A 22,194-nucleotide genomic window follows, 5' to 3' on the forward strand; every position below is an offset into this window, starting at 1 on the left:
TTGGATTTGGGATCCATGGAGCTGCTGCTGAGTCTGTACAATAAAGGAATGGTGTGGAAGGTTGCAGCGTACGGACACAAACACTTTGTGGTTACAATCTGATTTTATTTTCAACATTAAACTACTAACCTACACTGATCAATGATGTTAATGATCACATCTGGACTCACCGAGCCTTTCTGCAGTTCCTCACAGCTGGAATCAGTCTCTGTCGTCCCCGCTCTGATGTTTTGTACTTCTGCAGGTCCAACTCATCCAGAACCTCCTCTGACATCTGCAGCATGAAGGCCAGAGCTGAGCACTGGATCTCAGAGAGTTCCTTCTTTGATCTGTTCTCTGACTTCAGGAACTCTTGGATCTCCTGAAATAATGAGAGGTGGTTCATCTCCATCAGACAGTGGAAGATGTTGATGCTTCTGTCAGGAGAGATTTTATCACTGTTCATCTCCTTCAGGTTGTTGATGACTCTCTGGATGGTTCCTGGACTGATCTCTGTCTGACCCAGCAGACCTACTAAGAGTCTCTGGTTGGACTCCAGACAGAGGCCATGAAGGAAGCGAACAAACAGGTCCAGGTGGCCATTTTTACTCTGGAGGGATTTCTCCATGGCTCTGTTCAGGAAATCATCCAGAGAGGACTTGTTGTATTTTTGTCCCAAGAAGTTCTTCAGCACCTCTGTCTTCCTGTTGGTGTGACAGTGGAACATGTAGACAGCAGCCAGAAACTCCTGAATGCTCAGATGAACAAAGCAGTAGACTGGTTTCTGGAAGATCTCACACTCTCTTTTGAAGATCTCTGTACAAACTCCTGAGTACACCGAGGCCTCTGTCACATCCAGACCACACTGCTCCAGGTCTTCTTGGTAGAACATGATGTTTCCTTTCTCCAGATGTTCAAATGCCAGCCTCCCCAGCTTCAGAAGAACTTCCCTGTCAGCCTCCGTCAGCTCCTGTGGACTCGTCTCATGTCCCTCATGGTACTTGTTCTTCTTCCTCTTTGTCTGAACCAGCAGGAAGTGTGAGTACATGTCAGTCAGGGTCTTGGGCAGCTCTCCTCTCTGCTCTGTAGTCAACATGTGCTCCAGAACTGTAGCAGTGATCCAGCAGAAGACTGGGATACTACACATGATGTGGAGGCTCCTGGATGTCTTCATGTGGGAGATGATTCTGCTGGACAGCTCTTCATCACTGAATCTCCTCCTGAAGTACTCCTCCTTCTGGGCGTCAGTGAAGCCTCGTACTTCTGTTAGCCTGTCAACACGTGTAGGAGGGATCTGATTGGCTGCTGCGGGTCGGGAAGTTATCCAGACGAGAGCCGAGGGAAGCAGATTCCCCTGGATGAGGTTTGTCAGCAGCTGGCTGACTGATGACTTCTGTGTGACATCAGACAGCAGCTTCCTGTTGGTGAAATCCAATGAAAGTCTGCTTTCATCCAGGCCGTCAAAGATGAACAAAAGCTGAGAGACAGCCAGCTTCTCTGCTGTGACCTTCTGTAATGTTGGATGGAAAACATGGAGCAGCTCCAGAAGACTGTACTGCTCATCTCTGATCAGGTTCAGCTCCCTGAATGAAAGCAGAACCACCACACTGACATGTTGGTTCTCCAAGCCCTCTGCCCAGTCCAGAGTGAACTTCTGCACTGAGAAGGTTTTTCCAACACCAGCCACGCCGTTGGTCAGAACCACTCTGATGGGTCTCTGTTGGTCAGGTAAGGCTTTAAAGATGTCCTGGCACCTGATTGGAGCGTCATGGAGGGCGTCCATCTTGGAAGCTGTCTCCAGCTGCCTCACCTCATGTTGGGTATGAACCTCTTCACTCTGTCCCTCTGTGATGTAGAGCTCAGTGTAGATGGTGTTGAGGAGGGTTCTACTTCCTGTTTCATCACTTCCTTCAGTCACACGTTCACATCTCCTCCTCAGACTGATCTTATGTTCATCTAAAACCTCCTGCAGACCAACATCTGCTGAAAGAAAGAAAAACAATGAGACTAAAGAGAAAGAAAACTCTTCAATGTCTGAACAACACAAGAAGTCCAGTTTTCAGAAATGAGTCCATCAGCAGACAGATGTTCAGTCTTACTTTGTACACAGCTGCTCTGACTGGCTGTCTGCAGTCCAGCTCTGCTTCTGGATCTTTCTCCACACTGTGCAGAAGCTCTGATGGTGACACAGAAAAGTCACAGTGGAGATACTTCTGTCCACCTTTGATTAGACTCATTATAAAAAGGAAAACAAAGTTTGAACACAGTCATGTTTCCAGTTCACTGACTTACATTTATTCCATGGACACTCACTCTAACCTGAACCACAGCTACAACCCAACATTGTTGAGGCCTCATCTCCTCCTTTCCTGACTGTAGAGGTTAAATATGCAACAACCAACAAATAAAAGAATTTGGTTCATTTCAAAGAAATTCACACGGTGACCAAGTAAAGTAACCGTAAGGAGGAATATCAGAGGTCAGTAAAGCTCCAGTTTCAACATCAGTTAATTAATCATAGTTCATCATAAATGTTAACCTGGCTGGCACACATGTTAATGTTAGCCATTTAAATATTAGCAGTTAGCTGAGGCCACAAGAAGAAGAGGCCCTAGAAGAACAATGGATGATAAGATTAGATTTTCAAGACTAGGCAGAGACGTGTTTTCCTTTACTGTCCTCTTACAGAGGAGGGAGCAGATACCAGACGAGGTCACGGAGGTACGGGGAGGATTCGCAGCAGACAGCAAGACTGCCACGTCCATGCGAGAGAGCGATGGCTACGATAATCTCTGTTTTTAAGATAAGATAAGAGATAAGATAGAACTTTATTAATCCCTCGGGTGGGTTCCTCTGGGAAATTCGACTTCCAAAAAGCACAGCAACGACCGAAGTTACAGTTACAGAATTGTTTTATTATATATATATATATATATATATATATATATTTATTATACACACACACACACACACACACACACACACACACACACACACACATATATATAAATACAGAGACAGATATAAATAAAATATACAAAGGGGATAAATAGAATAAATAGGAATAAAAAATAAAATAAAAATACAATGTCTCCCTATATAATGTTGTACAGCCCATGTGAGGGTTATCCTCTCTGCGAACCAGATGCTTGATTTCACACAGAGGTCCACCAACTGAATTTGATCAGTTATGGAACGATTTACCTCGACAGGCTCCTTCACTCGCTGCTTTTAAACCTCCTTTAAAACACACTTTTACTCCCTGACCTTTGACCCAGTGTGACATGTTGACTCACTACCTCAGACAGCTTAAAAATAGTCTTTTTGTTTTTTGGTGCTGCCTAAAAGAACCGTAAAATATCTGTCCTATATACAGTTATGTTCATATATTTTTGTGCTACATCAGGAAACTCAAAAACATAGTTTTTAATATTTTAATCCTTATTTTTAAAACTTTTTTTGTCATTTTTCTGAATAACACTTTAGGAGGAACGTCTTGATGCATTCTCAATCATCCAGGAAAGTAAATCTCCAAAAGTTGATTCTCTTCATCTGGACGTAGCGTAAATGTGTCCCAGCTGGACTTTTGTCAAAGCTGGAAAGGCTCCTAAAGAAAGTTCCAGTCGATCCAGGAGAGAAGGACAACCGCTGCCTAAGAGAAAACCTGTAGCTATCCCATATGTGTCAGGAGTGTCGGAGCAGCTGAGTCGCATTTTTTCTAAACACCGGGTCTCTGTGGCTTTTAAACCCCAAAACACGCTGCGCCAAAAACTGGTCCACCCCAAGGATCGGGTCCCCCGACACAAACAGAGTAACATAGTGTACGCTGTTAAGTGCAGGAGGATTGGCAGGATTTATACATCGGGGAAACCAAACAACCTCTGGCTACAACACAGAAGAGCCACCTCGTCAGGCCAGGACTCTGCAGTCTATTTACACCTACAGGCCAGTGGACACTCTTTCAATGATGAGGATGTAACATCCCGGACAGGGAGGAACGCTGGTTTGAAGGCGGAGTCAAGGAGGCCATTTACGTGAAAAGGGAAAGACCATCTCTGAATTGAGGAGGGGGCCTAAGGGTACATCTGTCACCATCTTACATGCTGTGATTGCAGCCATTCCCCAACTCTCTGTGAATGGTACTCATGACCATTGATCAGTGGTTGTTGATCAATGGTCATGAGAATTGCATAATTAAGATTAAGGAACTGACCTCACAGCCCATTGTTCCTTCAGTGGGCTGGTTTCAGTCATTATGCAAATGTCCTGTTTATAAGATTGAATCCTGCAGTCAGCTGAGACTGAAGGAGTCACCTGGATGAGAGACGAAATGTTTCTCCCACAAAACGCTACGTCCAGATGAACAGAATCAACTTTTGGAGAAAGAAGTTGAATCAGTATTTCAGCTTTAAGAGGGTATTTTAACACAAACATCAGTCCTTCTACTTAAGTATGTTTGACACTTTGTTTACACCTAAATTAACTTTACTGTTAACCAGTTTTCATGTTTCTGTAATCCACCAGTGTGCTCATGCTTTTTTAAGTGAAAACATATTTTTAATGATCAAATATAATTATGTTTGTTATTTGTGGATTTTAAATGTCCTTGACAGAGACAGATGATGATCATTATCCTGCACTGTGGTCTCAGGTTTGGTCGAGCTAGCACAAAGAATGGCTATGTTGAACTTCCTCCTGGGATCTACACTAAGAAGTGAGTCCAACATTAGCAGGGTCTCTTTCCTTTATCTGGATTCACTTTAGCATTCACAGTCACGTGAAGCTTGTTATTAACGCGATAAGTCAACCCAGGGTTTCAGCTGAGCGCTCACATGAAACACATGGTGTTGACAGCATCTGATCAATCATATTCATGGAGACGTGTATCAGCAACAGAGCAGCTGAGTTTGCAGAAGGAAGTCAAACTAAACCACAGGAACAATATGAGGAGATTACACACATAATAAAATACTAGCAGTAACACAGCTGCTGCAGACAAATCAGTCGTGTGATCGTGTGTGAGAGGAGAAGGACTGTAAAGGAGTTTGGTGTTAAAAGCTCTGTATGAATGTGGGAGACTTTGAAGGGCTTTAAAAAGGCCAATATAAAATAAAAGGCAGCAAAATTGCTGAGTGTGAAAGTCACCAGACTTATCAGAGCTCTGTGATTAAGACCTGTAAGAACACCTATTTGTACTTGTTGGCATTATATCAAACACACACGTATATTAAGCCTTTGTTTGAACTCTGGTTGAATTTGTTACTTTCAGACTGTGAAACATCACAGAGGCTGCAGCTGCAGATCTTTTAATCACCTGGAAATTTACTTTAAATGTTAGATGGAAAATGTATTGCTCAGTTTAACCAAAGAACAAGAATCCATAAACCTTCATAAAGACAAACATCTCCCAGAACATTGAGCTGCTGAAGTGTCACTGAAGGGAAAAACTATTTGTCCTCCTCCATCCAGCAACACCTGAAACACCTGAGTGGAAGCTCCTCCCTACACTGTGTTTGAAGCAAAGCACAAAGGAGACACCTGCTGGAGCAGCTGGAGTCCTACAGACACTCAACCTCTTCACTACACAAACACCTCCTACAACATCCACTCTTTCCACTCTGACTGCTGTGTTTGTGGAAACACTCCAACACACACCGCTTCACACACCAACATAGAAATGTGTGAAAAAGAGCTGAGCTGATATTAAACATGAGGATTTATTCAAAAATACAGAGTCAGGAACAACATCTAGACACACATTACCTCTCAGCAGCAGAAGAACAGCCTTTAAAGTAAACACCAACACCCTTCGACATGTTGCTCTTTAAGGAAACACAGCTGGGTTCAGGTCCAGGAGATTCTGGCCTCTTATTGATCCTAAAAGAAAAACAATAAATGTCACAGCTTCATGAGACAGGAAGGAAAAACTGGAAATATTAAATTAAAGACATGATGAACAATCTCATAAAAATAATGTACTTACTCTTTGTCACATAACAGTCTTTTGTTAAAGTTTACAATAACACCCTTGCTTAGTCTTTGCTCTGTACTGCAGTACTTGCACTGGTTTCACTGGACAAGTCTGCATGTGAATCTACAACTGATCTGACATTGTGGCACAAACACAGTAAACAAACACTACGAGCACCTTGTTTCATGTGCAGTGGCTTTCTTCTCATTCTGTTACTGAACACTGTATGAAAAGCCTCTCACTGCCAGCATCCTTCCAGCCCCACGACAACAAGACCAACTCACATCTTCACAACACCAAGAATTTTTCCCCTTTTCTTTGGAGAAACTGAGAAGCCAATAGGATTGTAGCTCAAACTTGCCCACAGTCCTGCTTCATCACTGCTCACTCCTACCTGTGTTGGTGCTCAGTGGACAGTCATTAGGGTTGCCAACTCCCTGAAAAATAAATAAGGGACACCTCGTGGCCAGGGCCGGGCAACCTAGTTGTCTTCACCCTTCCCAGTGTGGTAGCTCTTTTTTGTGTGTGTGAAATTATTTTTTAACCATTTGACTTGAATTTGATTTAAGCAGATGCATATTCTATTCTTTGTGATATGACCATATGGGAAACAAATGATCATTTAGCCATTTATTTTTAGCTCAAAATGACAACATTAACACAGTAAAACAGGTCTCTTTCTTAAACAGAAGCCTGTCATGCTTAACTTTTGAGAATAAAAGTAAATCTTTCTTTAAAACCAGACACAAACATGTTTTATTCAATGATCAATTCTCTGATAAAGTGATTGAAGCAGCTGTGATCACACAGACTGCAGATAATGCAGCTGTTTCCTGTCAGTAACAGTCCTCTTAGATTAGAGTTCAGCTTTTTACAGGAAAACAAATGTCCCTGAATGCAACAGTGAGACACAGTCTGCCTGTGTGGCTGTGATAGCTGCCGTTAGGAGCGCTCATGTGTTTGCAGTTAGACGAGGAGATGTTACCATCATGGACACGTTAACAAATCCTGCAGCATCACGTGGCACAAACACTTTGTGTTCCTGTCATCTGCAAGCAACAGGAAGTTCATTAATAAAGGCGGGATGGAGACGCGACTGTGATGGTTCTCCTTCATCCAGCTGTTACACACATCTGGGCTCACAGGACGAGCCTTTGTCTAATACAGCAGCTGCTCTCTGAACACTTTTCTGAAGAGGAGCTGCACAAACCTTTGTTTGCTTTCTAGAGCAGCGTATCAAAGTCAAACTACCCACTGCTAGCAGCTGTTTCTATCATAGTTTAGGATCCAGATGTGTGAGGTCTAGATTTACACCTCTGATTAAAATACATAGTTAAAAACAGCCAATGGAGTCCAAATGTGTCTTAAACCAGATAAACTGACAGTTACAGCTGAGCTTGTGTGTCCTTGGAGACACTGCTCTGCTACAGAGATGCATTTTAGAAACCAGGAAACATCAAAATCATTTAAATCAGAGAGTTCATGTTACTAACAGCTCACCTCTCTGCAGCAGAGACTTTGAAATTAATGAAGTCATCTTTAGACGCGTCACTCTTACAGGACACAGAGCTGGGTGGAGGTCCAGGCTGGTTCCTGTGAATAATGATGGAGCAGTGATGTGAGTGCTGAGCTGTGACATGGAGAAGAGTCATGGACAGTTAGAGATGGTCATCTCACCTCTGAGCTTTGGTCTGGCTCTCATGTTCCCCACACAGAGTGCTTTTAGAGGGAGGGACTCCCTCCTCTCTGTCCTCACACTGATCCATGCTGCTCAATTCACATCAGCTCACACACACTTTCTACCTTCACCTGCAGAGGAAACACAAATCAGCCCAGCGACACACTGACTGACCCACTCATGATGATTAATTCAGACACGTTTTAATCCCCAAAAGTTGATTCTGTTCATCTGGATGTTTTCAGTGGGAGAAACGTTTCATGACTCATCCAGGTGACTCCTTCAGTCTCAGCTGACTGCAGGTTTCCAACCTTATAAACAGGACATTTGCACAATGGCTGGGAGGTCATGACCATTGATCAACAACCACTGATCAATGGCCATGAGTCCCATTCACAGAGAGTTGGGGAATGTCTGCAATCACAGCATTACTAACCTAACCCTTACCTGGATGATTGAGCATCCAGACACTTTTTAATATTTTACTAATTTCTGAAGCTTTTTACCAACTTTGTTCAAATTGGTCTGCTGTCATTTTATTGTTGACAAAAAGAGATTTTGAGTTTGACTGTTGACGTTTCCATGTGGGACTGTTGCTGCAACACCAGGATGTTACTACAGAATACACTTTATATTGTGAGCACTTGGATGTTAGTCCAGTGGTCCTAAACTGACACACCTGCACCTGGATTCATTCTGACCAGATTTTAACCCAACAGTGTTTCATACTTAATACATCAGACACAAACTCTGCAGCTGTCATTGTCATCAACTGCTACTATGTAAGGAGTTGTTTTGATCGAAACTATATGTGACGTAGCAGAAATATATATACACATGCAGCTTGTGATTTTTTTTCAGAGCTGTGGGTGCATGATAGCGCCTAACAGTTCTCCGTTCCCGGGAATGTAAAATAAAGATCATTTTTTGAGTTTGACCACTTTGAGCCCAGTTTTTCTTCGCCGCCAAAAGAATGCAAAGAACTGAATTTAATAAGACGATCAACTGCGCCACAACATTCACGAAAGCGAAAGTAAAAGCGACGGAAGGAAACGCCCAGAGAGGCGTTTGAGGGACGGTCAGAGTCAGGAACCTCAGAAACGCATCAGGCTGGAGTTTAATTCTGTTTTCATCTTTAGAAACATCTGGAAATAGTTATAAAAACGCTGCGTAATAAAGAAAAATAGTGTAGATTAGTTTGAGTTGTGTTTAGCTGAGCTGTGTCTTTAATCTGAAGTTCATTTTGTGGAGGAGCAGCAAGACTTTCAGTGTTACTCTCAGAGAAAGCCTCCCAAATGTCTGTTGTCTTAATAGTGTAATTATCTGGAAAATGAACCAGTTCTTATGAGCTGCTTTTCTGTATGAGCAGTCACAGCATTTTATACAGCGTGCTTCATTCACACAAGCACTTCTTTTTCTAACAATGACACTATGATGGATGCATCGGAGAGCAAGTCAGGGTTCCACATCTTGCCCAAGGATACCGTGGCGTGCAGACTGGAGCAGCCAGGGATCAAACCTCCAACCTTCCAGTTAGTAATTCTACCTGCTGAGCTACAGTCTGTACTTCCTGAACAACACACCCTCCTTTTGTTTCTTTATTTCCAGTAGCAACCAGGACCATAATGAACCCTGACTCCAACAGACACTCAGGATCCACCTGCCCAGTAAGTCACCCGCTAACTGCAACTATCAGAGCCCTGACCTTCTGCAGAGACGAGTCACACTGAACACAGCAAGTGTCCCTGCTCTCAGATACAAAACCTGCCTTTAAAAGTTCAGAGTAATGAAATCAGCAGTTCTGATTCTAGAATCTGTAGTCTCACACACATGTGCAGAGCACTTTTGTTGTTTTGGTTCACATCAGGTGATATTCTGCTGCAAACAACTAATGAGGACATTTTATGAAAGCTTTGAGTGTCCATCAGGATCCTGTAGAAACAGCTTCCATGTCAAAGATCAATATTCTGAATTCTGTTTTGAAAGAAAAAGATTTCTAGAAAATTCTCTAAAGAATTCACCATCTGTTTTGTTTTCTAAAACAGATGGTGTTTTAGAAGCTACCTGGTTTCTCCACCGGTTTTTCTTTATTTTTTTTAAGGAGGTCTGGTTTCCCCACCAGTTTTTTAATTATTCTAAGGAGGTCTGGTTTCTTCGCCAGTTTTTAAGGAGGGTTAAGGATGGTTGCTCCACCGAAAGGAGGTTTTTCCTCTGCCGCTGAGGGCGTTGAGTGTTTGGTTTATCCACCAATATGTAAGGAGGATAGAGCTCTCATTGGTGGGTAAACGCACGTGTGAGCGAGTGCGGGCCAGACGTGGTCTGTGTGAGTGTGACTGATTGTTGTCTTGTAATGGGGAATAAACTGGGTAATTCTGCCTTGAAAGGGGATGGAATACATTGCAAAGTATTCACTGGGCAGCACGTAGTATGTAGATCATTGAAGGAAGAAAGTAATGAATTTGTGCACAAAGCAGATGGAACAGTGAGTGTGACTGTGTCTGACGTCACTGTGTGTGTGAGACACAGAGAGGTGTGAAAGACAAACATCCAAACTCAGCCTGCAGTTCTGTTCTGTGATTCTACATTTGACTATCCGTTGAGTTTGGTGTGCACTTCTGCTTTGTTCAGATGCATTTAGATACATCACCTCCACTCTGGGTGGCTGTAGCTCAGGTGGCAGAGCAGGTCAGCCACTAATCAGAAGGTCGGTGGTTCGATCCCAGGCTGCACCCTGGCTGCATGCCAAATATCCTTGGGCAAGATACTAACCCCGTGTTTGCCTACTGGTGGTGGTCAGAGGGCCCGGTGGCGCCTGTGTCCGGCAGCCTCTCCTCTGTCAGTGCGCCCCAGGGCAGCTGTGGCTACAATGTAGCTTGCTATCGCCAGTGTGTGAATGGGTGGATGACTGAATGTAGTGTAAAGCGCTTTGGGGTCCTATGGACTAGAAAAGCGCTATACAAATGCAGGCCATTTACCATCTCCTGTCTTTCCTTCTCTACCATTGCCTCCTAACTGCGGATGGGCACCGGTATCTGATGTCATTATGGCACCGGGTCTGACATAAACGGTAGTAACCAGACTGAAAAGCAGTGCACAATCTAGCCAATCATTTTACCTTTCCAAGGATAGTAGGCGGGCCCCGGTACGTATGTTCTTTTAGAGCAGAGCGACAGATTAAAAATGCCCAAGGCTAAGCGGTCAAAGTCTGGCTGTACTTCACAGCAAAAGATGCAAACTCAGCAGCCTGCAACAAGTGCTTTAAGCTGATACTGTGTAAAGGAGGTAACATCTCACATCTAATGAAACAGGGAGGCTGTAGCTCAGGAGGTAGAGCTGGTCACCTACTGGTCGGAAGGCTGATGGTTCGATCCCAGGCTCCTCGTGCCAAGTATCCTTGGGCAAGATACTAACCCCAACTTGCTCTCCACATTCGGAGTGTGAATGTACTTAGAAAGCACTGAGTACAGATAAAGTGCTGGTGTGATTGGGTGAATGTGGCATGTTGAGTACTCTGGGAGAGTAGAAAAGCGCTATATAAGAATCAGTCTGTTTACCATGAAACACCCGGCGACGCATAGTGTTTTTTTTTTTAAAGCCGAGAAATGCACCGTATTTGATAGCTTCCTGCAAGACCTCACACCGAGCACAACTACTGCGGGTGTGGTGCCTGTTATCGGACACGGAGTTAGCAACATCCCCCAAGAACCTGAAGAGGAGAGTCCTGGCCCCTAGCCCTGCCAGAGGAGCAGAAATGATGAGGATGATGACGGCAGCAGCAGCCGTTCTTCTCTGCGTGTGTAGCTTAATGTTGTTTGTGTGTAATTTACGTTGAGTAGGCTAACCACGTTATTACATTAATGTAAGGTGAACAAGCAAACACCGTTGTAGTTACATGCTGCTGTCTTCTTGTTTGATAGAGTGATACCATATATGCCCTATAGCTGCACAAAAGGCTAACATTGTTATCTTTTTACAAAAAAAACAACAAAACATGAGCGGTTTCAGGACAAAGTTTGTGTTCTCCATTCTTTAAGCACCGGTTCCAACCAAAGGAGGTATCTTGTATCAACAGAAAAGGCTAACTTGGTTATCATTTTGCAGAAAAAAAGAGACTGCTAAAAATAAAAACATGAGAGGTTTTTGGACAAAGTTTGTGTTCTCCATTCTTTAATCACTGATTCGAGCACCGATTAAGCACAGGCACCGTTTCAAAAGTACCGGTTTGGCACCGGTATCGGATAAAACCTAAACGATACCCATCCCTACTCCTAACATGCCTCCTTCCTCCTCTTCCTTTTCTTTCAGCCATCAGTAGCATGACAGTCTTATTCATTATGATCCACGCATTTTATTTGGTAAAGCTTTAGTTCAGAAGGCCCTTACTAATGCAACACTCCCCATTTACCCAGGCTGGCACTTGGAGTACACTGGCTTGTGGCCCCTTGTGCCAGCATTAGTGCTTTCCTCCTTTCTGCTGCTCACAATTCACCGATCACACTTTGACTATTACCATTAAAGGCTGCAGAACCTGCGTCTGAAGCCTCTGGTTTAAAAGAGTTCAAATAAATAATCCAGCTATAGTTGTCAGTATTTCCACTGCTGCACAGGAAAAAACTTTATTATAAAATAAATAATAAGAAATAAACTTTATTTTTCAAACACAAGCTTTACACAACTTGTACGTTCACACAAGCACTTTTTCCATGTGTCTAAGTGTTTCCTGTCGAACATTCACCAGGACACCATGCAGACTGGCATTAAACCACCAACCTTCTGGTTAGCAGGTGACCTGCTCGACCACCTGAGTTCCAGCCACCTCATCAAAGTGACCAATCACATTAGAATCCTGTCCTGCTTTGGGCTCCGCCTCCAAACCATCCAAAGCGGGTTTATTTGCACCATGTATGCAGGTAAACTTAAACATCCATTCAGCTGCTTCAGAAGGAAAATGTCAGCTTGTGGTTTCAGTCACAGGAAACTCACAGGTTAGAGTCCAGCCAGAGGGCTGCTGTTGTTTATCTGTAAAGTCTTTACATTTACAGAAATAAATAATTATGTGGACACATCTGGATCATCAGCAAACATGAAACCAGGTGACCACCAGGACCAAGCTGACTGCTGACACAGAGTTCATACTCTAACTGCTAGCTGCTCTGCTAGCTAAGTTAACTGATGTTAAAGGTCAGAGTAAAGAAATGACGTGATGCTGCTGGGAGTGACACCACAGACTAGCAGCATTTAGTTACTCAGCATATAATGCAGTTAATCTGAAATCTCTTTTTCTCTCTGAAACAAAGTGACAGCAGACTGAGTCAAAGACAGAAACCTTATTGAAACACCAAATATTCCCCGGCTTCACTTCCTGATCCAGGATTCAAAGAGGACGTTGCACTTACTCAGCTTCTTCCCATGAACGTCTTCCCTCTGCAGCTCTGCTGTCTGGACCAGGTCTGTGTAGAAACAGAGACAATCTTCTGCTTCATCAGTCCTCTGTGTCTGCAGGCTGAAGTCACATTAAACACTTCACACCAGCAAAGAGTCTGAAGCTCAAAGGTCAGCTGCTGCACCTTGTGTGATATTGTTTGATCAATAATTAACCTGCAGCAGGTTTCTGCTCCAACTCCGACACACTGAACAACCCTGAGAACAAATTAGAGGATGTGGGTGTGTCTGCAAGCTTCAATAGTAAACACCTCACACCAGCAATGAGTCTGAAGCTCGCAGGTCAAAGGTCAAAGGTCAGCTGCCACACTGTATATAATATTTCAATATGTATACAACCTGACTGTGGGTGTGTGTGCAGCCATAAACAGTTTAAACATTAAACACTGAACCATAAAAGAAGCTTAAGCTGCAGCTCACAGGTCAAAGCTCAGCTGCTGCAGCCAGTTATGACTTTACATAAATCATCATGTTTTCCCTCTCAGCACTTGGGCTGTTTTGACTCAGCTACACTATGGCAAATGGCCAATGGTTCCACAGCTGTTCTTGTTGTGTTAGGGCTGAAAAGCCCGACTTGTTCTCCTCTGCAGGTCATCAAATGCACCACAGAAGTTTGTATTTGCAGAAGCCTGTGTATGTTTGATGGCTTTATTATTCTCTGTTCAAAGACAATAAATGTGGAAAATGTCTCATGTAGTATCAGCGTCATTTAAAAATGACTGCAAACATTTAGAGAACATGTGCTGCTGTTTGTCCTTGTAACAGGGCGGCCCTTAGCGGCTGGAAACACAGTGAGACAGACCAAGGCAAGTGTAGTGGAACAAAGTATTTATTTGCTATATGGCTCTCCTTACAACAATTAACTTGTCGAGCTTCTTCACAGCACAAAAAATCCACCTCTAATGACAACTGGCAGCCTTAAATATGTTCAGCTGTCACAGACTTAACCATTATTCCACTCTCAGGTAAATTCTTAAATCCCAACCTTCCACCACAGTATACAATATATTAATTAGAATAAATAAACACATAAATACATTTCCACATTTACATATTAATAAATATTTCACACTTAATGTTACACCAAACCCAATATTATAAAAACCCAGAAACCCAAGCACAAAAAGATTCACCACACTCTCTTTACCAATGGTCTCTCCCGGAACCTTTAAATGGTGTCTGGACCCCAGGGGAAACATTTGCCCAAACACCTTGAAGAGGACACAGGCAAGAAAGGTGAGTAATCATTAACTTACAAACACTTATTTGCACCACTTTTATCCCTAGATTTCACACACACGTTTGCATTAGTTTTCCTTACTGGTAAACCTTAATCACAATCTCAATCACCATTCTTCTCTCCTGACAGACAACCACCACATTCCTTGATGAGGAGCAGCTGTGCAGGATCTGAAATAAGGCTACCAACGGATTTTAAAATTCCTAATAAATAGTCAATAAATATTTAAACTTCTTGTGTGCAAATCCATGCTTAAAGTGCAATGCTCATAAATTGCTTGATAAGGTGCTTTTAATAAAGTGAAAGGTGTGCTCTAAAGTGCTATACATATAATATAAATAAATACAGTCAAGTCTGTCCCGTATTCAGTAAGTGAAAATGAAATGAACAATAAAAGGTGAATCAAATGGACCATTACGGCAAGGCTGGGATGGTCAATTTGGTAAAGTAAATCCGTTGGGCATCTTTCTTTGCCTTTAGACAATAGTTCTGATGGCAAAAGAGCCAAACGGGACAGGCACAAAAAAAAAAAAAAAATACAGTAAGGGAGTCCTCTTCCTTACATTTCCTCCTCCCTCTCTTGAGCGCGAAGTGCTTCAGTCCTCTGTCATCCTAGATAAACAATCAGCAACCACATTTGACTTCCCTGGCCTATACTGGACCGTAAAGTCATAAAGCTGCAAAGACAAGTACCATCCTGCAATGCGGGCATTTGCATCCCTCATGCGGTTCAACCACTGGAGGGGACGATGATCAGTCTCCAGAGTGAAGTGACGTCCCAGAAGATAATACCTCAAGGCCTCAATAGCCCATTTCATGGCCAAGCACTCTTTCTCCACCGTCGAATACCTCGTCTTCCTGTCGAGTAGTTTCCGACTCAGAAACACCACAGGCCTTCTTTCACCATCCACCTCTTGCTGAAGGACAGCACCAAGGCCAACTCCTGAAGCATCAGTTTGCAAGATGAATGGCTTGTTGAAGTCTGGACTGTGTAGAACTGGATGTGTGCAAACTGCTTCCTTGACGTCTCTGAATGCTTGCTCACAGTCTTCTGTCCAACGCACTTTGTTGGGGGCTGAGCCTTTTGTGAGGTCATTCAGTACAGTGGATCGCTCTGCAAAAGAAGGTATGAATTTCCGGTACCAGCCTACTAGACCCAGAAAACCTCTCACTTTCCTTTTTGTTGTCGGAACTGGGAAGGACTGAATTGCTTCAATCTTTCCAACCTGCGGCTTTATCTTCCCAGAGCCAACTACAAAGCCCAAGTACTCCACTTCTCTCTTGGCTATGGAGCACTTCTTGGGATTGATAGTCAGTCCAGCCATTCTGATGGAGTGTAGCACCTTCTGTAGGTGAATGACATGCTCTTCCCAGGACTGGCTGTTCACCACCACGTCATCCAGATATGCTGCAGAGAATGCTGACACATCTCTCAGTACATGGTCCATTAATCGTTGGAATGTCGCTGGTGCACCTTGAAGCCCAAATGGCATGACTTTAAATTGGTACATACCAAAAGGAGTTTTGAAGGCTGTCAGCTCTCTCGCTTCTGGTGCCAAAGCCACTTGCCAGTATCCTTTACACATTGCTCAAACTCTTATAGCCTCTGGTGCCTCCACCTTATCATAAAAGCCTAAACATTCACATCCTTTCTCTCACACGGCGCCTAAGCTACGACCTTGGCTCCCCGTTTATCTGCTCCTGCTGAGATGGGGCAGAAAACTCCAGTATGTTCTGTTCTCTTCTAATCAGACAAATAAGGCGATGACTTTCTGCAAACAGTATTTCTTATAACTCAGCAGTATAATGCATCATAAAACAATATCATTCATCCACAATAAATCAGCAGTCTAATGTAATGCAAATCAGTTTAACAAATGCAATAGTTATCATCTTCTTCTAATTCAGGAGAATGATGCAAACTAAAACTACATAATAATTCACAATCTTTAATTAGGGGTATAACATGGCATAAAATAATATTATAATCTAACAATTCCCCCTGATGAGCTCGTTAGAATAATGAGCTCACCAACACCCTATAATCCAGTGTCGCCGGGTTCATCTCTTCTCACTCCTGAGGCCCTTTGTCCCCCTGAGGGGCGAACCATATGTGAGATGACCTCTGTGTTTGCGCAGTTCAGATGCAAGAAAAACTATTATTCCAACAATAGCAGGTACAGATGACACTCCCCAGTTCTCCCACAGCTTTATTTTGGTGCTACCTTATACCCTTCCGACGTACTCAGACTAGAACCTCTGTCCAAGGAGCTTTTAGCCTTTATTTTATTGCTGCAGCTACCAGTGTCTTCCAGTTGGGTGATCCTCTGCTCTTCATTCTTCAACCTCAGGGGTTAGACAACCCTTCAGTCGTGGCACAGATCAGGGGATTATTCTGCCCCGATTTCAAACAACGATCTGTGTATCCTCCAGAAAAAGATCAGGAACGCGTCCCCCTTTTTGCCCAAGAGCCTCTCGAACTTCGTTGGTCTGGTGTTCCTGGATTTCCGCCAACCCCTTCATGGTTATTGCTGTGTTTATGGGATCCATCCTTTTGTGGTGACTAGCTGGAGCCCAAACGCCATGACACTTGGACCCAGTTGATGTCTCGGCAGTCACTGTGTCTGTCTCTGCTGCGGAGGATCCTCGCATATCTGTGACCTCGTCTGGTGTCTGTCCCTTTCTCTGTAAGAGACAGAAAACCAAAACACCTCTCTTCCTAACCCTAATAATCTAATGTTGTTATCTACTGACCTTCTAGTGATTCAGAATTGGTCTAAAACATTCAGAATGTCCCAGGGACTTATTCTAATCATATCCTATGTGTGTGTAAGCGTGTTTGCATTTAGCCCTCTGCACTCAAGGCATTTCCTACACTTTATCAGTCCGGACCATCACGCCGAACGAAGCTTATGACCTTCAAAAGGCCGAGTGCCAACTCATCATAAGCACATTTGCAAGGTGTGTCTGAAACTTATTGAAACCACTCTTTTTAACAAAAGATAAACAAATTAACAAATCTTCTAAACGCTATTCAGTTCATTTCAATGATTGATGCTTACACATGGAAATAATGATTTATGCTTCTCACTGATTCTCTACAAAAGACCGGAAACTTCTCGGGCCGCTATTAGCTTAAGCTTTACCATTCCTAAGTTATTAAAGACACAAATGAAGTTATAAAAATGTTCAAATAATCCTTGTTTGATGTTAAAACTCAACTTCCCCCCCCCCCTTTTTTTTGACACATTCCAATGTGTCAAATCAACGGAGCTAGAACATTCAAAGAAAAGGTTAGGCAGCTACAAGGTTTCCCAGATTGTTAAGTTGATCTGCGTATGATGCTCTGACTCAAGTATATAATCTTAAATGAATGTCATTTAATTAACTGCCACTATTTAAAACTTAGCTTAAAGACATAATTGAATAAAAATCACAAAGAATAACATGATATCAATGTTATGTAAGCGCGTGCGGCCCTCTATGCTCGAAGTCACTCCACACCATAGATCAGCCAAACATCGCGTTGACTGTAGCTTTTAACCCTTATTAACTTGAGCACAACTCTATAATGAGCAACAAACTGCAATATGTCTGAAAATGATCATGGTTACACCTGCAATAGAAGATCGTATGATTATCCTGACACCTGTAAATAGAAAATTAACCTGCGGTTATAACAATCACTGGAACACAAATGTTAGTACAATGTCAAAAACTTCAATAAATGTTTAATGCAATGCTAGTTATATGATTCTGATGCAATAATAAAGCTGATGCCAAAATAAGAGTAAAACACCCCCTTTTATCCCGTTTCACTTGACACATAAACGTTTATAAATGCCTCTTTTAAATCTTATTTCCCCCTGATCTCCCCTTACTGACCACAGCAGGGGAAACTCCGCTATGAGTCAACCATGAATGCAGCTCACCTGATTCATCACTGAGCTCCACCGTCACTGGCGTCTGACAGGGTGGCGCTGCATACTCTTCCTTTAATGTCACTATTTTCAACCTGTTGATTAGAGTGCTTAAACCTGAAGTCGACTACGTCCACAACAAGTCAATACAGCTGTAAATGTGGCCAATTATCAATCTATTACCAATCAATAACAACAGATAAATTTTATTTTATGCATGCTTTCAGTCAACCACTCACCCAGAGGATCTCCAATCCCAGAAAATTCCTTCTCCTCAGTCAATGAGTCTGTCCTCCTTCCATGGCCTGGTAACTGGTCCATCCAGAGCCATATGATCTCAAAATATACATACAACAAGCCAAACCACACCTTGGTCACACCAACCCTTTTCCGCCCTGAAGATGTTCAACGCCATCTTAGTCTGGACTGTCAAAGGTGACTTTAACGCTGGCTGTTCCGACAATCCATTTTATAACATTTCCTGGTCAGATTCGCCAATCTCTGCACCAGGGTTTTAAACGTTTTGCCATCTTCATTAGTTTTTATTTTTATTTAGCTTCGACTCCAGATTTTCAATTTTTACCAGTTGTAATCAGTTTTTACCAATCAGTCGCTAGTTTAGTCTAGTTTTTATTTTCTGAACATCCTTAATTTCAGTTTAGTTTTGATTAGTTTCAGTTATAGTTTTAGTTGTGTTTTGCAAAAATTAAGTGTAACCAAATCCCAGTTCCATCATATCAATCATGCTCTTCCGCTTATCCTTGGGTATTGAGACTATTAACTCTTGCAGCACCGGGTGTTCCTAATTTTGGTTCAAGTGAATTGATAAACTTTTTGAAGGCGATTGACTCACACAATTATTTAGATGTCCCAGTCCTGTTGTCTCGGGACGCATCACGCTGCCTTATCTGGGGTTAGCTGTTTTCTGGGGATGCTGGTTAAGTGGGGGAGCTCTTCAAGGAGGGGGGGGGGGGGGGTGTGCTCCCCCTGATGAGCTCTTCAAGGTAAGCTAGGTTAACCTTCTTGTGTGAGCTTTTCAAGTGCACTTCAAGGTTTGTGGGATTTTTAGTTTTATAAATGTCCCTCATAACCCCCTGATGACCCAGTAATTCATTTTTGCACACTGCAGTACACATTTAGTTTTTTTCTTGTAGCTCTCATACTCTACTTGCCACTCCTCTAAGTCCTGATGTTTCTTAGAGAGGACAACAGTACCTTTAAAATTATATCACATGTGTGGGGGTGTGGCCTTGCCAATTGTTTTCCCACCTTTTCAAAATGGCTGGCATGCCCACCAGCACATTTTAAGGAAGAAAGAAAGGTAAGCTTGATATTTACATTTAAAATGTTTTGTTAAACTCAGATTTTTATTAATTTTCAAAAAATAAACATCTAGTAAATAATTTGAGGGGTCTTTAAGAATTAGGCTTATTGAGTTTCACAGAGAACATGACTAATTTATTAATGTGTACTCTAGTGCACGTCGGGACTTTGTACTTATATTTATTTCACTTTTTCCTAGTAGACAACTCTTTGACAAAGGCAGAGAGAATTCTTAACAGAATAATTGAGCGAGATTCAAACAGAGATTTTTCAGAAGATGAGAGTCATGTGAGCCAGATAGGAGAGGGTGAGAACCCAGGAGGAGCCACACAAAGATTATCGAGATGCAGTGGCAGATGTGATAGAGAAAAACACAGGGCCACCTGAAATCTGTCGTCCTATCTGGTCCAAAACCAACATGTAGGAGAATCTGGAATTTTTGCTTTGAGTTAAAAATAAAATATGGGTAAAATGCAGGAATGATTTCCAGTATAGTAAAAAATAAGAGTCGCATTTATAGCTGAATCCATGACACCTGATTGTTTCTACACGATCACGTCTTTGCTGAAAGTTATCAATGATCTCAATGTGCAAAAAGAACTCCCAGTATCTGGAGTTCAAGCTCCTCTTGGCTGAGAAACCAGGGACAAACATGTGAACAAGACCTGAATAATACCAGTAATGAAGAGTTCTCTCCAAAAATCAAGAAAAGGAGGCCCCAATCAGATGAGAGTGTAGCAAAATATGGTTCCCTCCACTTGCCTGAGATGGTTAACAGTCCAAGGCATTTCAGTTGTAGAATGGTTGGGTGCAACAGTAAAACATATGTGAGATGTGGGAAGTGCCAAATGTTGCTTTGTGTCTCCAAATAAAAAAATCACAGTACTTCCTCAGATATCATAAATGAATTGATTTTTGTGAAATAGAAAGCCCAGTGCAATCACTTGTTCCTGAACCAATGGCTTACAGCTAGTGAAGTGTCAGTGACTTCTAAGTTGGTCCCTGATCTACATTTTTATTATTATATTGTTATATAAATAAGTTTTAATATCCTGCTTACAACAAATTCAGTGGAGCTTTTAATTTTCTTAAATAGCTCTTGAATTTTGTTAGTTTCACATTCGTGATCAATGAACTCCCCTTGTGCACTGTAGTGCACATGTTGTAAAATTTAAATAAAATTAGTTAAAAACAATTTTGTTTTTGTAATGTGTTTTTTTTACCGTCCCAACACTTGATTTATCTGAAAAAGAAAAAAAGAAAAAGAAAAAAGGAAAATGCTTTTCCTTTTTTTCTTTTTTCTTCCTCCCTGGGTCTCAGGAGGACATTGTGTCTATCTTACTTTTAAATTGCTGACTATTTCAAGAAAGCACCCAAAAGACGGGGACCAGTGTTTATCATTACATATCTCCATTTTGAGTGTGGCAAGTCTATCATTCCCCTGTTATTCATAGACCTCAGTGGAGGTTTTTGTTTTTTTGTTTTTTTTACCTCTATAAAAGTTAATTGACTCTTTACAGTGACCTGCTATGGTTAATAATAACCTGCTCCGTCATGAGTGGAATCAAACCTTTTCTTCACTTTAGCATTTAACATTCCCAACCATATAATATGATACATTAATCGAACTACAGCTACTAAAAACACAATTTTCTTAATGCAAACATCAGTAACTCAAAATTAGCAACCAAAGGGTTCAGTCTGCAGTTCACACTCATGTGAAGCTACAGCCTCCCCCCTTAGTCTCTATCATCCTTCTGTTCTTGCAAAAACAAAACAAAGCAAGACAAAACATCCACCCTTCTTTTACAGGCTGGGTGAATTGTTGTGGACATTCACTAATCCTAAAGTCGGTACCGTTTTTGTCTCAATATCAAGTCAGTTAAACTTTTAGTCGTCAGTCCGTCACAGTCCAGTCACATGCATACATCCACACACATTCATACCAGATATTGCTGATAATGGAGTCTCACGCGCAACCTATTCGAGCCTCCATCACCAGCAAGATGACGTCATCATTTTGAAGGAAACAGTTCCTTGTTTTTGGACTGGATTGACTCGCTGCAATCCTTTTAGGCTCGGGACTTCTCATTCGATCAGTGTCCCATATAAGTGAATTTCTCCCAAGCTCATTATAATCATGGAGAAAAATACTTTGCGACTGTTTTCAGTAAGAATATTTTATAGCGCTTTAAAGTTCAATCTCTCAGGCCTGGATTAAAGAGCTGATTTGTTAAATCAGGAACTCACAAAATACCAAAATATCACCACCGGTGGATCATACAGTGGGGCAAAAAAGTATTTAGTCAGCCACCGATTGTGCAAGTTCCCCCACTTAAAATGATGACAGAGGTCAGTAATTTGCACCAGAGGTACACTTCAACTGTGAGAGACAGAATGTGAAAAAAAAATCCATGAATTCACATGGTAGGATTTGTAAAGAATTTATTCGTAAATCAGGGTGGAAAATAAGTATTTGGTCAATAACAAAAATACAACTCAATACTCACCAAATACCAAAGCACTGTATGCTCAAATGTGACCCGTTATGGCCACTAGAAAAAAAGAGGAGGCCCGAAAAACAGGTGGGGGTCCTCCACCACCACCACTCACAGAGCCTGGCCACTTGTCTTCCACATTT

General features: G+C 42.1%; 2 protein-coding genes and 1 long non-coding RNA gene across 3 annotated transcripts in view; all 3 read right to left on the bottom strand.

The window, feature by feature from the left end:
• Positions 1 to 22,194, bottom strand: part of LOC113035147 (protein TANC1-like) — a 388,820-nt gene that overhangs the window by 305,399 nt on the left and 61,227 nt on the right. The gene's annotated exons all lie outside the window — the stretch shown is intronic.
• LOC145422960 (protein NLRC3-like) overlaps positions 1 to 22,194 on the bottom strand; it is a gene marked incomplete at its 5' end in the record, with an annotated part of 416,117 nt that overhangs the window by 19,752 nt on the left and 374,171 nt on the right. The window lies entirely within an intron of this gene.
• LOC145426192 (uncharacterized) lies at positions 13,473 to 21,978 on the bottom strand. The gene is made up of 2 exons (XR_013906914.1): positions 21,921 to 21,978; positions 13,473 to 15,307 (listed from the first exon to the last, which is right to left on the bottom strand). It is a non-coding gene; the product is annotated as an uncharacterized LOC145426192 (long non-coding RNA).

Source organism: Astatotilapia calliptera, chromosome 3 (genome assembly GCF_964374335.1).
Source record: "Astatotilapia calliptera chromosome 3, fAstCal68.1, whole genome shotgun sequence".
NCBI lineage: Eukaryota > Metazoa > Chordata > Actinopteri > Cichliformes > Cichlidae > Astatotilapia > Astatotilapia calliptera.